This window comes from Astatotilapia calliptera, chromosome 5 (assembly GCF_900246225.1).
Source record: "Astatotilapia calliptera chromosome 5, fAstCal1.2, whole genome shotgun sequence".
Lineage (NCBI taxonomy): Eukaryota > Metazoa > Chordata > Actinopteri > Cichliformes > Cichlidae > Astatotilapia > Astatotilapia calliptera.
In genome coordinates, this window is record NC_039306.1 from 30,310,172 (window position 1) to 30,326,529 (window position 16,358).

At 41.9% G+C, this 16,358-nt stretch overlaps 1 long non-coding RNA gene across 2 annotated transcripts; it reads left to right on the forward strand.

Annotated features, from left to right (window-relative positions):
• Nucleotides 1-4,983: 4,983 nt before the first annotated feature.
• On the forward strand, nt 4,984-8,066 carry LOC113022919 (uncharacterized). Of its 2 annotated transcripts, none has more exons than XR_003272469.1 (3): nt 4,984-5,130; nt 5,837-5,994; nt 8,023-8,066. It is a non-coding gene; the product is annotated as an uncharacterized LOC113022919 (long non-coding RNA). The 2 variants fall into 2 exon arrangements; XR_003272470.1 differs by having other exon boundaries at nt 8,026-8,066.
• The last annotated feature ends 8,292 nt before the right edge of the window (nt 8,067-16,358 follow it).

Consider the following 16,358-nt stretch of genomic DNA (forward strand, 5'->3'; position numbering starts at 1 on the left):
TAACGTGCAAGAAACTAGTCTTGCACAGTGGGATAATGGAGTGACAGGGTTCATCACAGTTGAAAACAGCTGTCCGTGTGCACAGGCCATCCTGAGATCCTAAAAAGATTTTCAGATTTTCAGAAGAAAGAACACGTTGCTCTTAGCAATACTGTCTAGAACATTTCTTGCTCCACCTCTTCTTCGACCCTGTCTGTTCCCTGCACGACTCCAGCCAGACATACAAAAAACCACAAAAGAAATCCTACTGAGTCCACATCACACACATGCACACGCAGCCTCACACACAAGAACACAAATACCATAAAACATCCATGCACGCATGCACGTACGAACTATTTACTCAATCCTGCAAGAGGAGTGTAGGATTTAAATGTATGTATGTAATTTAAATTTGTATAAGCTGTAGATGTTTTTTTTGGTTTGTGGCGACGACTACACGACAAAAAAAAAGTTGTATGAGTCGGTGGAGGGGCCCTCCGTGTTCCGGTTACCAGCACCGACCTTTGCAGTGAGCAGCTTCGGTTACGTGCAGCCCGAGTTTTTTCACCCGCGCTGAGGACAAAAGAAAAAAAAAAAAAGAAGAAGAAGTTCTGTAAACACACCTATGTGCATCTCCGATAGTTCCTTCACAATAAAAGCATCAAGCTGAATCACCATTTCAAAGCTTTTAACTTGAAGTAAGAAACGCCGGAAATGTCTCGTCGGCATTCACAATAGCGCTGAGACGTAAACAGTCCTTCACAGCGAAATGTCTTGAAGGTACAAAGACGAGAGGAGACAGGCGGGAGTTTGTGGCACAACACTGGCACGTGCTGACCGTGACCGAGCACGAGCAGCATTAGAGTGATGATGGGTGTAAAAAAACAATGAGCACGATTTTTCACGTAGATTGCACTGTACACAGTATTATATTAATGTACAGTATGCATAGAGATATGTGAAGTGAATTTCAAGTGCATGTAGGCTAAATATTAAAAGGCCGCTTTATGAGTTTACCTAAAATAAAAGTATACATGCAGAACAGTCAGTTTTACTAGTTCACCGGTTGTTGTTTATGAGAAGTGATAGAGGAAAGCTCATGACGTCCCTAAATTAAAATCCAGTTTAGTCAAATTATCTGTGCAGATGAGTGAAAAGGAGATATATTCACCAGACCATAGGTAACTTTCAATAAAATGGGTCTCATATATTAACTGTAAAGCATGATGAGGAAATGGTCAGTGTGCAGTCAATGACTAAACGATTCAATTAATCTATTCAGAGAGCTCAGGATAACTTGACTAAAAGATGAAGATGATCTGGACCTTTCAACAGGACGATGAAAATTTACAAATAAATAGTATCAAAAAAGATCAAAGGAAATCCTTTTCAAAAATCCCCTTAAAACTTTGAGCGAAAACCCTTAAACACTCTGGCACAGAGACGATTTTCATGGACCGGTTTTCAGTTTGTGTTATGCGTATAAGTCATTTCTTCCTAAGTGGGTGAGGTTGTTTACTACCAGTGGTGTACTTTTGTCAGTTAGAGAGGGTTTTTTGTTTTTTGTTTTTTCTCATCCTTCGGGTCTCTGTTTTGTGTGTGTGTGTGTGTGTGTGAGTGTGTGTGTGTGTGTGTGTGTGTGTGTGTGCGCGCAGTCGGGAGGGGGGAAAGTTGGGGTGTCCAATTTCCTTTTTTTTTTTGGGCGCCTTCTTGTGAGGGCTGTCTGTTTTCCGCATTCTGCAACGGTAAAATACGACTTAGAGGTGGATATTTGTTTTACTTTATGGGCAACAGTTGTCTGCCCTTGTTCTTGCTCGTCTCCTGTTGACAAAACTCGCCTCATGGTTGACTCTGAGGAAAAAAACTCTTTCCCCACAGAGGGGAATAAACTTATTCGAATATGAGCTTTTTTCCACTAAGGCTTATTTTATGGGGAGATGTACGAAATTATTTACCGGGTTACAAGCAATGATAATATCAGCTGTTGACTCCTCATTTTCATTTTCTGTCTATTGAGAAAACCCATTGTAAAAGTAATGAAGAAAAAAACTCTACCGCTGTCTCATTCCTCCTTGACCCACGGTGTGTGTGTGTGTGTGTGTGTGTGTGTGTGTGTGTGTGTGTGTGTGTGTGTGAAACAAGATCGCCTGTCACGGCAATTATGGTTTGTTTTTCAGTCCCTTGTAAAAGGGACTCTCAAAAGGAAAAGTAGTATTCAAAGAAAAGTATTCACTAAGGGATATTTATTCATTTTTACACATATGGGGTAGGCAGCCTGTAGGTTACAAGCGGATAGAAAGTTCTTTTCATCACAAGGTATGGTGTAGCCTAAAAATGCAATTTGTTGCTAGACAGATCATATTAAAGGTTTTTTACTGCGTCTGTATTATAGGAAAATAAAATACTATTAGAACGAAACGGTTCTCTACAGGAAGTCACTCTTTTTTCCCATTACAAGCGCCGGTGCAGCTTAAGAAAGTAAAATTACATCCGCTATTGTAAAAAAAAAAAAATACAGAGAAAATTGTCATAATATTGAAACAGAATTCAAACTATGAGTTTGTGGAAAACTAACTGCCGCTCTGTCTCTCTATACAGCACAGAGTCAACTGCTGCTGCATCACCCCTATGCTTCAGCAACCATACCCCTCCCCTCATGCTTAAGGAACATGACGCATCAGGTCTGAAAATGACTAGACACTTCCGGAGTATTTCCGGTAGGTCATGGAAATAGGTCATGATTAGGGCCATCAATCAAATCGAATCAAATTTTGTCATAAGCTGTATGGGAGTATCTCTCTGTGATGTATGCTGGGTAATGGCACAGCTAGCTACTGGGTGACTTTATTCACCCACTTCGGCTGTTATCAGTCCATACAATGGGCGTTATTGGCACAAATCAGTCCCATAGATATGGGCCATCTCCTGCTAGATTGTTCAGAAGGTTGTCTGTGAAGGTTCTCAGTCATCCAGGTCATCGTAGTCAAAGGAGCTTGCAAAGAAAAGCGTCTGGACTTCTTTAAGTTGCTTGAAGACGTTTCACCTCTCATCCGAGAAGCTTCTTCAGTTCTAAGATCAAATGGTCATGCTTGGAGAAAACTCTCCTGAGAGAGCATGACATCCCAGTGTATTTCAGACCCAGCAACACGCTCAGACAGAAACTGGTTCACCCGAAAAACAAAACGCCAAAACACAAACTTAACAATGTGGTGTATGCTGTACAGTGCAGCGAGGAATGCCCAGACCTCTACATTGGAGAGACCAAACAGCCACTTCACAAGCGCATGGCACAACACAGAAGAGCCACCTCCACAGGACAAGACTCAGCAGTCCATCTGCATCTTAAGGATAAAGGACACTCTTTCGAGGATGTCAATGTTCACATTTTGGACAGAGAGGACAGATGGTTTGAAAGAGGAGTGAAAGAAGCCATCTATGTCCACTGTGAGCGACCATCGTTGAACAGAGGTGGGGGTTTACGACACCAACTCTCTGCCATCTATAATCCAGTTTTGAGATCCCTTCCCAGACGCCTTAACGCCCACTCACATCCTGGGCCATCTGACCTTAGGAATTCGCATGATAAGGTGGGGCCAGGTTTCACAATGAACACACCCGAAACTCTGGCTGATTGGGACCCACGCCCAGTTTCCCACCTTGGCTCAGGCGATTAGAGGATCATCAGGGGGTCCTTTTGTCCCTCTGTGGGGGTCACTCCCACTAGGTTTATATCTGGGACTCTCCACCATTTGACCTTAGAACTGAAGAAGCTTCTCGGATGAGAGGTGAAACGTCTTCAAGCAACTTAAAGAAGTCCAGACGCTTTTCTTTGCAAGCTCCTTTGACTGTTCAGAAGGTTGTTCTCATCCATCCAGATGGAGGATCACTAACAGGAGCGTGGGAAGACTCCAGAATCCACTCTGGCTGGAATCCGGTGGATATACAGTGTGTACAGGTAAGACCATTTAAACGGACAGCATTTATAGAATGACTATTGAAAGTCAGCGAGTGTCAGTAATGTTAATGTGGTTATGTTAGTAATACACCGAGTGCTAATATAACAGCTTTAAGATGCATTTGTAGATATTATTACGTGTTTTACCGTCTTTATGGTGCTAGCTTAAAGTTACGGTGTAAACGTTAGCTTATATTGGAGTAAAGCTGTTACTGTTTAAACGATGTTAGCACAGAAATATTAGCTTCTGTCATGACTGATGAAGTTACTAGTTAATAAAGTTTCCAGTAAAGTGTTTAATCGCAGCCACAGACTGACAGCAAATATCTTGATTAGCTTCAGTGCATCTGTAATAAATATGTGCAAGTTTCAGTGCTTCGTTTAAACTGTATGATACTTATACTGACCCAGGGTCAGTGTAAAATACAATCCTAGCTGTGTGAACAAAGCCTGGCTCCTTTAATCCTGCATGACAAACCTCAGGATGCAGGTTATTATTACTCTTTCCTGCTGGCACACCTGTCACACCTGAGAGTCAGCTAGAAACTTACAGTGACGTGGACATCATGCAAAGACTGCCAGACTCTGTAATACTGCAAATGATCAGTGACTCAGGTTATCACTAAACTTTAAACGGCACCTCTGTGTCTCTGTGTGCTGAACATTTAGGATTGTGTCAGGCTGCATTGACTGTGGGACTTTAATGTGTTAAAAGCAGGTTGAAGACGGCTCAGAAACATTTGAAGATTAAAATTTAGCATTATGGCTGCTGGTGGTTTGTAAAGCCTCTACTCAGCTGTATTTTTGTTACTAACTTATGTTTGGTGTTGTTTAACACAGATTTCAGAAGAGCAAATATGCTTAATAGTTTAACTAGATTTCATTTGTCAGTGTGGGACTGCTGAGTCACCTGAAGAACACATTTCATTCATTCTCCACATGATGTTCATTTACAGAAATGTTTCACAGGAACTGATTTCTCCCAAAGGGTGAACTAGTATGTTTCCATAGATTTGATTTGATTTTTTTTTTTGATTGATTACCTCTGTATGAATGTACTTCTTAAATGAAGGCAAGTGTTTGTCCTTTTTTGTTCCTCAGGTACAGTACGTGATATCAAGGGCAGGCGGTCAACACTGGGGGTAGACAAGAAGCAGACGTACTTCCAAGAGGGAGCTGCAGTGAGGTCAGAGGTCAGAATCTGAAACGGCTCAGGTATATATATATATAAATGTATTTATAAAGAAACCTTTAAATAATAGTCATAATTATGATTATTATAAGAAATATCAAACATTTAAGTGGATTTTCTGTTACACATATTGTGTTAGCCCTGCGATAAACTGGCAGCCTGTCTTTGTCCTGTATCAGCTGGGATAGGCTTCATCCTCCCGCGACCCTGAATTGGATACATTGTATTCCAATTATGTAATCTGATCATTTACAAACTCAAGGTATCTAATCAAAATGTAAGTAATAATTATAAAATGGGAAAGCAGAAATAAGTGTGACATAAATGCAAATGTGTGAGCTGACATAGAGGACAGCTACATGTAGTCTGAAAAACCTTTGTTGTCAAGTTTGCAGGTATATCAGCACGAGACATTCTTACATAGAAGAGACTGTTAAAGTCTCTAACTCAGTGAAGCATTATTGGTCCCATCTGTTTGGATAAATATAGTAAGTTGATGTTTGTCCATTTATTGACACATTTTCTTAAGTGCTTATCCAGGATCACAGTGGAGCTGCAGCTGGATATGTTCACTAAATAAACCTTACAAAAGTTAACAATAAACCTGCATCCATGTACGTTGTTGTCCACAGGATGAGAAAATCAAACTGGAACACTGTGGAACATGTTAATAAATGTTTGTGTGTTTATGCCTGTGTCTTTCACAGGAGGCGCTGGAAGGTTTCCCTAATAGTTCCTGGTGAATCAAAGCAGAACCATAAAGGTTGCTGGACTGCATGATGGCCTTACCCCTGAGCCGTCATCCTGTTAAAGGAGGAACCAGTTAGAAGCTGTTTTCAAAGTAGCAGAGCAGATTTCATCTCAAGTAAGCAATTAACTCATTCACTGCCATTGACGTCTATAGCCGTCAATTGCAGTGAATGAGTCAATGGGTTTTAACTCATTCACTGCCAATGGCTGGCAGTGAATGAGTTAACTGTTTGTTTATCTGTTCTGCCACTTAAAGAGCATTTAAGGACGTCGTTTGAGTGTCCAGTTGAATTAATTCTACACACCAAATTCAAAAGTGTTAAATTTTTTGGTGTTAATAGTCTCCTTGCAAAAGTAGAGTTAATTTTACTCTAAGCAGAGTCACATTCTTTTAATGTAACTCTGGGGTGTAAAATGATAGTAGTTAAAATCGAGTGTTAAAAATGAGTGTTTCTCTGTCAAATCTGGAGGTGTTAAAATGGAAACATTAACTCTTGACCTCTTAACTCTGAACTCCTAGAGGGGCTATGACACCAACAGAGTAAATTCACAGACTCCGCCCCCAGCACGGCTCCAATCGAAGCTGAAGTGAAGCCGTTTCAGAACATTTTGCTCTACATATTTGAGTTGTTTGCCATGCTTGCTAAGTCATTTTTTCAAAGATTGTTTCAATTGTTATTAGCTTTTACTTCTGTGGCTCTTTGGAGTTGAGACAAAGCTGTGTGAAAGGCATTAGCCATGTTGCTCGGTGATAGCATAATATTCTGTTTTAGCTAGCTGAAAGGTATTGTTTGCGGGCAAATACCACAGCCTTGAAAAAAAGCTTGCATGTGAATTTTCAGACAAACTTTTGGTCAAATACGCCTAAAACAATGTCTAGAATGTGAAATGTTGGTATAATGGTGCTACTTGAAGCCTGAAAACGATCGCCCATAAAATAAAATAAAAAACGAGCAAACAGCAGTAGCAGACGTCCTGACTGGATTCTACGGTAGCATTTAGATCCCTCCAGAGTTTTGTGCACACGGTTTAGGTAAAAATGAAAAAGGTTGAGGTTTTACATTTAGTTCAGTATTACCTGTTGCCTGTGTCCTTGTCTTTTGGGAAAATACTTTACACAAATAATGGCTCAAAGAGGATTCCTTTTTTTTTTTTAACTGTGCTGCAATTGTTTACTGGATTATTTGTGCCATTAATTAGTGTCAACTAATTTTTATTCGATCTCCGCACAGGATATGCTTGTGAAGATGGAATATGGGGGAGAGCAGAAGTGCGTTGAAGTTCCACAAAGGGATGAATGAAGGACATGCATATTGTATTGAAGAAATAAGTGATGAGAATGCTGTTATTTGCATTTACCATGTCAGACCTTTTGATAAACAAAATTCTAATGAAAGTGAGAACATGTATACTGTTACATCTTTCAGAAAATGTTTTGAAATTGTGGTGCACAGTTCAGAATAAATGTTTTTCAAAAACCATTGCATCTTTTTAGTAAATGTTTATTTCCAAAAGAAATTTCTAGAAGTTCAGAACAGTAAAATTCCCGCTTTTTAGAATGAATTAGAAGATAACTCTTACGTAGTTAAACTAAAATACTCTTTGAGAGTTAATATATAAACTCTTAACACCAAGTGTTAAATTATCAACTCCAGACAGATTTGGTGTTTAACACTAAATCAGAGTTAACGTACCAACTCTCCAAAAAGAGTTAAATTAACACTCTCTGGTGTGGACCCATATAGACACTTTAATAGTGTTGAAATCAAATCCGACAGTGTTAATTTGGACATGCTGGATTTGCTGTGTACTGGCTCTCATGGTCATTTGTTATTATAGACATATTTTTCATGTTCATCCAGCTATTTAGTAAATTCTATCTATTTAGTAATATCCGTCAGCTATAAAATGTAATATAAAAATATCTAAATATCTCCTGCCCTTTATGTTTTAATGATGTAAGTCTGTTATCGTGTTACATTAGCATTCCTCACATATCAATGAGATGCTGTACAGTACAATCCTACTGACACAGCAGAGGGATAATGACGGCTATTCAACATCGTTACACGACACATTCGAGCTGCATGATGCAGACAAGGTGACTAAATCATCTTTTTGTGGTTTATTGTCTTCAAACCAGCAGACAAAGCCGATGGCAGAAGATGTCGGAGAAGAACTTCAGGCCGTGTACTGAAAAGGTATTTTTGTCTTGTTATCAAAGACATTTGGAGTGACGGCTTCTACAACTGGTTGTGCTGAAGTAAAGCTTACAGTCTAAGAAATCACAATAGTGCCCTGCAGACTGTTCACAAAGCTGAGGGATCTGGGACTTAACAGCCGTCTGTGTGCATGGGTGTTGGACTTCCTCACTGGCAGAACTCAGGTGGTGAGGGTGGGCAGGTGCTTCTCCAACAGCATCACCATCACCACAGGAGCACCTCAGGGATGTGTCCTCTCGCCACTGCTCTACTCCCTCTACACTTCAGACTGTGTGGCCACCCATGGCTCCAACACCATTGTGAAGTTTGCTGACGACACAGTGGTGTTGGGTGCCATCTCCAACAACGATGAGGCGGCCTACATGGATGAAGTGAAGAATCTGGCATCGTGGTGCCAGGACAACCACCTCCAGCTGAACGTCAGCAAGACCAAGGAGCTGGTGGTGGACTTCAGAAGGGGTCAGCACAGAGACTACAAGCCCATTATCATCAATGGAGCTCCAGTGGAGAGGGTGCAGTCCTTCAAGTATCTTGGTGTCCACATCTCCTCAGACCTGACATGGGCTGCCCACATTCAGGTCCAGACCAAAAAGGCTAGGCAGCGCCTGTATCACCTACAACAACTGAGGAAGTTCAGGGTCTCTCCAAAGATCCTCAGGATTTTCTATACAGGCGCTGTGGAGAGCATCCTCACACAGAACATGACATCGTGGTTTGGGAACAGCTGTGTGAAGGACCAAAAAGCTCTCCAGAGAGTGATCCGTACAGCAGAACGCTGCTGCAGGATTGCTCTCCCCCCGCTTCAGGACACCTACACCAGGAGATGCCGGACTAGAGTAGCGCAGATACTGAAGGACCCGTCCCATCCAGGCAACAAATTGTTCCAACTTCTGCAATCTGGTAGAAGGTTCCGCATCTTCCGGGCAAGGACAGAGAGACTCAAGAGGAGCTTCTATCCCCAAGCCATCCGTGCCCTAAACACACACACCCGCCCTCTCACATCATCTATAATTGACTGAGACAGGACTCTCTTCCAAACACTCTAAACCAAGGCACAATGTACATTTCAATCCCTTTAATTTTAAATATGTTTATATTGTCTATCCTGTAAAATAGTCAGATGTCTATTTATATTAATGTACAGAATTCACCTGCTTGCTGCTACTACTGCACATTCACCCAGTGTATATACTATATATATATATATATATATATATATATATATATAATGTTCTTCCTCTACACCCCCCCAATTTTTGCACATGTCGAGGAGCGTGTCAGGCTACATTTCACTGTGTGTTATACTTGTATAACTATGCATGTGACAAATAAAGAACCTTGAACCTTGAACCACAGTGTTGATATTCAGCACAAAGAGAAAAGCTCACTTGTTTGAATTTATTTACAATCATAGTTTTATAAATTCTGACTGTAAACAGCGTTTACAGCTCTGATATTGTTTGACACTCGATATCAGGTGATAGTGTTTAATTTAAAGGTTTCTGTGTCCCAATGAGTCACTTTAACTGTAACACATTCATTATTTAGATTCAACAAAGAAATAACTGAATGTAAAAATGGCAGCCCACAGGCCAGGTTTAGAGATATATGCATGCACACCATCACCATCTGTGAGCACAAACTGCTGCTCTGCCAGCATGTAGGAAATCACATATCACACACACAGGGGCGAAGAAACATCAGAGCTCAACTTTGGATACTTTAGATCTAAACAGATCAAAGTAGCTCTTAGTTTCAGCAATCAGTGAACAGACAAACAATGATACCAAACTGATTCTGTATGAATACAATATGGTATTTTCAATACAGGTGTCAAATTAATTCATTAAAACTAATACAGATATATGTATATTTTTTTTTGATAAATTAGTTTGCTAAATTATAAGAATATATTTTTATTTTTTTTCATTTAACAATTGCAACTGAAAGAAATTAAATATTGAACAAAAATATATTGTCACATTCTGAGCATGCTCAGCACACTGACAGACTTGAAGTTGCTACAGATTTTAAGAAGTGATAATTATAGGGAAGAAACTTCTCTTTTTCATCCGTTTAATCAAACATTTGATGCCTCAGCTGTCTCAGTCCTGTAGCGTTCTGCAACTACAACTAACCTGAAGCTTGGATTTGGCTGCAGGTGCCCCTGTACATCCTTCTCAGCAGCACACATGTGGGTACCATTTAATCCCACTTCTTCCTGAGCTTTGCTTCATCACAAGACCAAAGGTGGCATCCCGTGTCACAGTCTTATCATCATCCAGAAGAAACATTTGAAAAAACATCATGCAGAAGAAACATTTACGCGCCTCCTGGTTTTGTTTTCTGATCCTGCGAAAAGACTGAGGACAACAAAGCCCAGAGAACACGAGATACACAACATCCAACATTCAGACTCACCAGCCTCCATAAATGAAGAGCACCAGGTTGGGTCAGTTATAGTAGATATAAGCATACTTCACATTACTGGGTATGAATAATGAGGAGGCAAACTTTGAAGATGCAGAGCATGATGTCCCATCATCAGACTGTAAACAAACATCCACCAGGCTTCTTTGTTGCCAAAATTGATGATTCTCCCATCAGGGATCAGTAGCCTGTGTTAACCTGTGGTATAAGCAGCAGTCACTGAAATATTACTGTTTCAGATAAGAAATCTAGCACATAAAAGCCAGGGTGGGAGGAATCTCTGCAAAATGACTTACCTCTGCAAGTGTGAAGCTCAACAAAAATCTGACTCTCCAGTCACTGACAAACAAAACCTCCAGCTGGGAGATAGAAAACGCTGTCTGGGTCTTGCTGGATGTTGCTGGTCAGAGTCCACACGTTAGCAGAGTGCTTCTTGGTCCCACTGACCCATGTGGACAGTGACTGTGGAGAACTGTTCTGGAAAACAGAGAAGAGAATTAAAATAACAAAAAGCCAAACAGGATTTGCCCTTGGCCTTATCAGCACCTGTAAAGGGAGTTGTTTTCTCAAACTGCTGACGCTGAAGTAAGTTCATCTAGTTTTAGAAACTTTCACTGAACAGTAACAGTGTCACAACTAAGCATATGCATAAGCACTTAAATACTTTAAATGATAATAACAGAAAATTTATTTTACAGGAGCTAGAGCCTTCTCCCAGTAGTCATAGGTAGAGCACACCTGGACAGGTCACCAGTCTGTCAGAGGACTAACACAGAGACAGACATCAGAGTAACAAATCTATTTAAAATTAATGTAAGTTTGCTGCAGCTGTATGTATGAACATGTGTTTCTGTGTTCACAGTCCACCTCTCAGGAACCTGCAGTTGACTTTTAGTCAACTTTAAACAGACCTCACAAAAGGCTGATGTGGCTGGATCAGTAGTCTGATTTAAGTACGATACCTTTGGCCAGGGATTACTCTGGTGCATCGCTTCACTGCAGTCTTACGTATTTTCCCCACACCTGAATAAAAAATACTGATATATACAAATAACAGCTTCAGCTGATGCAGCCTGACTCAATCCTAAATGTTCAGCACACAGAGACACAGAGGTGCCGTTTAAAGTTTAGTGATAACATGAGTCACTGATCATTTGCAGTATTACAGAGTCTGGCAGTCTTTGCATGATGTCCACGTCACTGTAAGTTTCTAGCTGACTCTCAGGTGTGACAGGTGTGCCAGCAGGAAAGAGTAATAATAACCTGCATCCTGAGGTTTGTCATGCAGGATTAAAGGAGCCAGGCTTTGTTCACACAGCTAGGATTGTATTTTACACTGACCCTGGGTCAGTATAAGTATCATACAGTTTAAACGAAGCACTGAAACTTGCACATACAGATGCACTGAAGCTAATCAAGATATTTGCTGTCAGTCTGTGGCTGCGATTAAACACTTTACTGGAAACTTTATTAACTAGTAACTTCATCAGTCATGACAGAAGCTAATATTTCTGTGCTAACATCGTTTAAACAGTAACAGCTTTACTCCAATATAAGCTAATGTTTACACCGTAACTTTAAGCTAGCACCATAAAGACGGTAAAACACGTAATAATATCTACAAATGCATCTTAAAGCTGTTATATTAGCGCTCGGTGTATTACTAACATAACCACATTAACATTACTGACACTCGCTGACTTTCAATAGTCATTCTATAAATGCTGTCCGTTTAAATGGTCTTACCTGTACACACTGTATATCCACCGGATTCCAGCCAGAGTGGATTCTGGAGTCTTCCCACGCTCCTGTTAGTGATCCTCCATCTGGATGGATGAGAACAACCTTCTGAACAGTCAAAGGAGCTTGCAAAGAAAAGCGTCTGGACTTCTTTAAGTTGCTTGAAGACGTTTCACCTCTCATCCGAGAAGCTTCTTCAGTTCTAAGGTCAAATGGTGGAGAGTCCCAGATATAAACCTAGTGGGAGTGACCCCCCACAGAGGGACAAAAGGACCCCCTGATGATCCTCTAATCGCCTGAGCCAAGGTGGGAAACTGGGCGTGGGTCCCAATCAGCCAGAGTTTCGGGTGTGTTCATTGTGAAACCTGGCCCCACCTTATCATGCGAATTCCTGAGGTCAGATGGCCCAGGATGTGAGTGGGCGTTAAGGCGTCTGGGAAGGGATCTCAAAACTGGATTATAGATGGCAGAGAGTTGGTGTCGTAAACCCCCGCCTCTGTTCAACGATGGTCACTCACAGTGGACACGCTCCTGTTAGTGATCCTCCATCTGGATGGATGAGAACAACCTTCTGAACAATCTAGCAGGAGATGGCCCATATCTATGGGACTGATTTGTGGTAATAACGCCCATTGTATGGACTGATAACAGCCGAAGCGGGTGAAAAAAGTCACCCAGTAGCTAGCTGTGCCATTACCCAGCATACATCACTCCCCCCAAAAATGCAATAAACCATACAAAAGTATCGTTCTACCTGTTTTTCAGGTAGTTGTTTACATTATATAATTTATTGTGTTCAGTATACGTTACTACAATGTAATTTCGGAAATATATAAATATACGGACAACAGGCTCTTCCGCGGCAATCTCTTCAATCGGAGGACCCTTGTTACGTGTCTGCAGGCTGCATGTTTTCTTTCCCTCCCCTTTTGTTTGCCATTCCCGTAGGTCGCAGACTGCAGGCTGATTTCAATCTGGGGACATCAAATTAATTAGAGGAGGGAAGCCCTGATTGGACAAACCAGGAGTGAAGCCCTTGATAAGGAGACTCACCTGTGGCTGGGCGCAGCTCTCTTCCCTCCTTGAATTGTTTGACACATGTGTGACGGTTTCCTGCTGTCTTTCTTTTGTTTGATGATTGTGGTGGGAGTAAAGTGGACTAGGTGAGTTTGGGGACCTCATACACTTACTCACGTAGAGTCTTTGTGTTAGAAACACTAGGTAAGTAGGTTGGTGCCACCCATGTAATTTTGAGCTTGTTTTAAGTTGAGGTTTGGGTCTATCTCTCCTGTTTGTTGCTTTTCTAGGATAGTAGCTCAGCTCAGCTAAGTTTTGGTTTTGTCTTTTTGGTGTTTTTTTTGGCACAACCTAACTGTCCCTTTCCCCCCACATTTGTTGTTCGAGTCTGGGTTGTTTATTTTGTGAGAGCGCTGCCATTAAACCTTTTTTCATAACACCTGTACTGAGTTTCCGGAGTTGTTGTGTTATCCCCTCCTGCCCTCGGGGAGACGTAACCCAAGTGGGGGCTCGTCCGGGATATATTTCCCAGAGCTGTGGACAACGCTGGTGCTTGGTACAGTGTTACTGCCTTGTAATTAAGTATGGCTTTCGACTTAGAAGATTTTATTCGTGCTCCGAGTCCTGAGAAGTTTGAGTTATGTCGCAAAGATGACTTATTGAGTATTGCGGCACACTTTGATATTCCAGTAAAGAAAAATAGTGCGAAGAAGGAAATCAAGGGTATTATTTTACAACGTCTGGTTGAGTTGAAGATCTTGCCCGGTTCTGATGTGTGTGATAGTAACGTTCTCTCTGTTGAGCAAGGTGTCGCACCTCTGAAGGCGGAGGATGGTGCAATAGCTACTCCCCCAAAGTCCAGGTGGAGCCTACGGTTCCTCCCACTCTACCTCGCTTTGATCCTCTTTCCCCGGACTTCAGTGGGTCAAATGGACATGCTAGACTTAAGGTGCATCTAGCTCGCCTTCGGCTGGAGGTGCAGGAAAGGGAGCAAACACGTAAGGCCGAGCTTGACTTCAAACTTCGGATACGTCAGCTGGAAATTGAAGCTGAGAAGGAGGTAAAGTTGAAACAGCTAGAGGTGGAAGCTATGAGACTTACACAAAGCCTGTCTTCTCCCAGCTCACCGGTTACTTCAGAACCCTTGCCTTCATCTGGCAGGACCTATAGGTTTGATGTGCGCAAAAATATTGCTTTGGTGCCAACATTTAGAGAGACTGAAGTCGATTCCTACTTTAGTGCTTTTGAAAGGATTGCAACGGCATTAGAATGGCCAAAAGAAATGTGGGCTGTGCTGCTGCAATGCAAGCTAATGGGCAAAGCACAGGAGGTTGTATCAACTCTCTCTATCGAAAACAGCATGAAATATGATGTACTGAAGCAGTCCATCCTTCGTGCTTATGAGCTTGTGCCTGAGGCCTACCGGCAAAAGTTCAGGAATCACAAGAAGTCTGATGGTCACACAGTGTTGTGGTCCAGGGTATTGGAATGACTTTTGTGTCTGCACCTTTGCACATTGTTCATATCACTTCTTCTGTGTTCAGTGGAGTTGGTAAGGTCGCTGTCCTCCCCTCGCTGCCAATAAAAGGGGTTGATTTCATCCTAGGGAATGATTTAGCAGGTGGAAAAGTGATGCCTGTCCCTGAGATGCTGGATAAGCCTGAACCAAGCTTGAAAGTTAGCCAGCAAGAAAACACTAACATTCTTCCTGCTTGTGGGGTGACTAGATCTCAGTCCAGGTGCTGTCATTCTACAGGAAGATCAGGATGGACTCGACCACCCTGTGTGCTACTTCTCAAAGAAGTTCACTCTTCCCCAGAGAAGGTATTCCACCATCGAACAAGAAACCCTTGCCGTTCTGCTGGCTCTGCAGCATTTTGAGGTTTATCTCGGATTAAGCAGGGAGCCCATAAAAGTCTTTACAGACCACAATCCGCTTGTTTTCCTTTCAAGGATGTACAATAACAATCGTCGGCTTATGAGGTGGTCTTTAATCATTCAAGAGTACAACCTTCAAATCTGCCATAAAAAGGGACAGAAAATGTCCTGGCTAATGCACTATCCCGTGCCCTGTAGTCTGTTTAGGGTTTTTGTTTTTGTTTGAAGGAACCAAACTGTTTGTTTGGTCTTGTAAGGGTGGGGGTGTTACGTGTCTGCAGGCTGCATGTTTTCTTTCCCTCCCCTTTTGTTTGCCATTCCCTTAGGTCGCAGACTGCAGGCTGATGTCAATCTGGGGACGTCCAATTAATTAGAGGAGGGAGGCCCTGATTGGACAAACCAGGAGTGAAGCCCTTGATAAGGAGACTCACCTGTGGCTGGGCGCAGCTCTCTTCCCTCCTTGAATTGTTTGACACATGTGTGACGGTTTCCTGCTGTCTTTCTTTTGTTTGATGATTGTGGTGGGAGTAAAGTGGACTAGGTGAGTTTGGGGACCCCATACACTTACTCACGTAGAGTCTTTGTGTTAGAAACACTAGGTAAGTAGGTTGGTGCCACCCATGTAATTTTGAGCTTGTTTTAAGTTGAGGTTTGGGTCTATCTCTCCTGTTTGTTGCTTTTCTAGGATAGTAGCTCAGCTCAGCTAAGTTTTGGTTTTGTCTTTTTGGTGTGTTTTTTTTGGCACAACCTAACTGTCCCTTTTCCCCCCACATTTGTTGTTTGAGTCTGGGTTGTTTATTTTGTGAGAGCGCTGCCATTAAACCTTTTTTCATAACACCTGTACTGAGTTTCCGGAGTTGTTGTGTTATCCCCTCCTGCCCTCGGGGAGACGTAACAACCCTTCATGTCAATTCCCGACGCGAGAGGGGTACCCTGCACGTCCATAAGTGCAGCAGAGGGAGCCTGACCATGCGTCACACGTTTGACGAGTTGGGAGTGAGAACGTGTTGGATTAAGGGGTATTTTCTCTCTTCTGGACCACTGTCAGTAAACCCTACACATTGTTGTGTGGGAAAATCAGAGGGAAAGAGATCACAATAGAACCCTGCATGAAAGATGGACATAGCTTCTGTGAAAAGTGAACTCAGTACATTCTTACTAATCTGTGAGAGACTCCTCACAAAAGACCTCT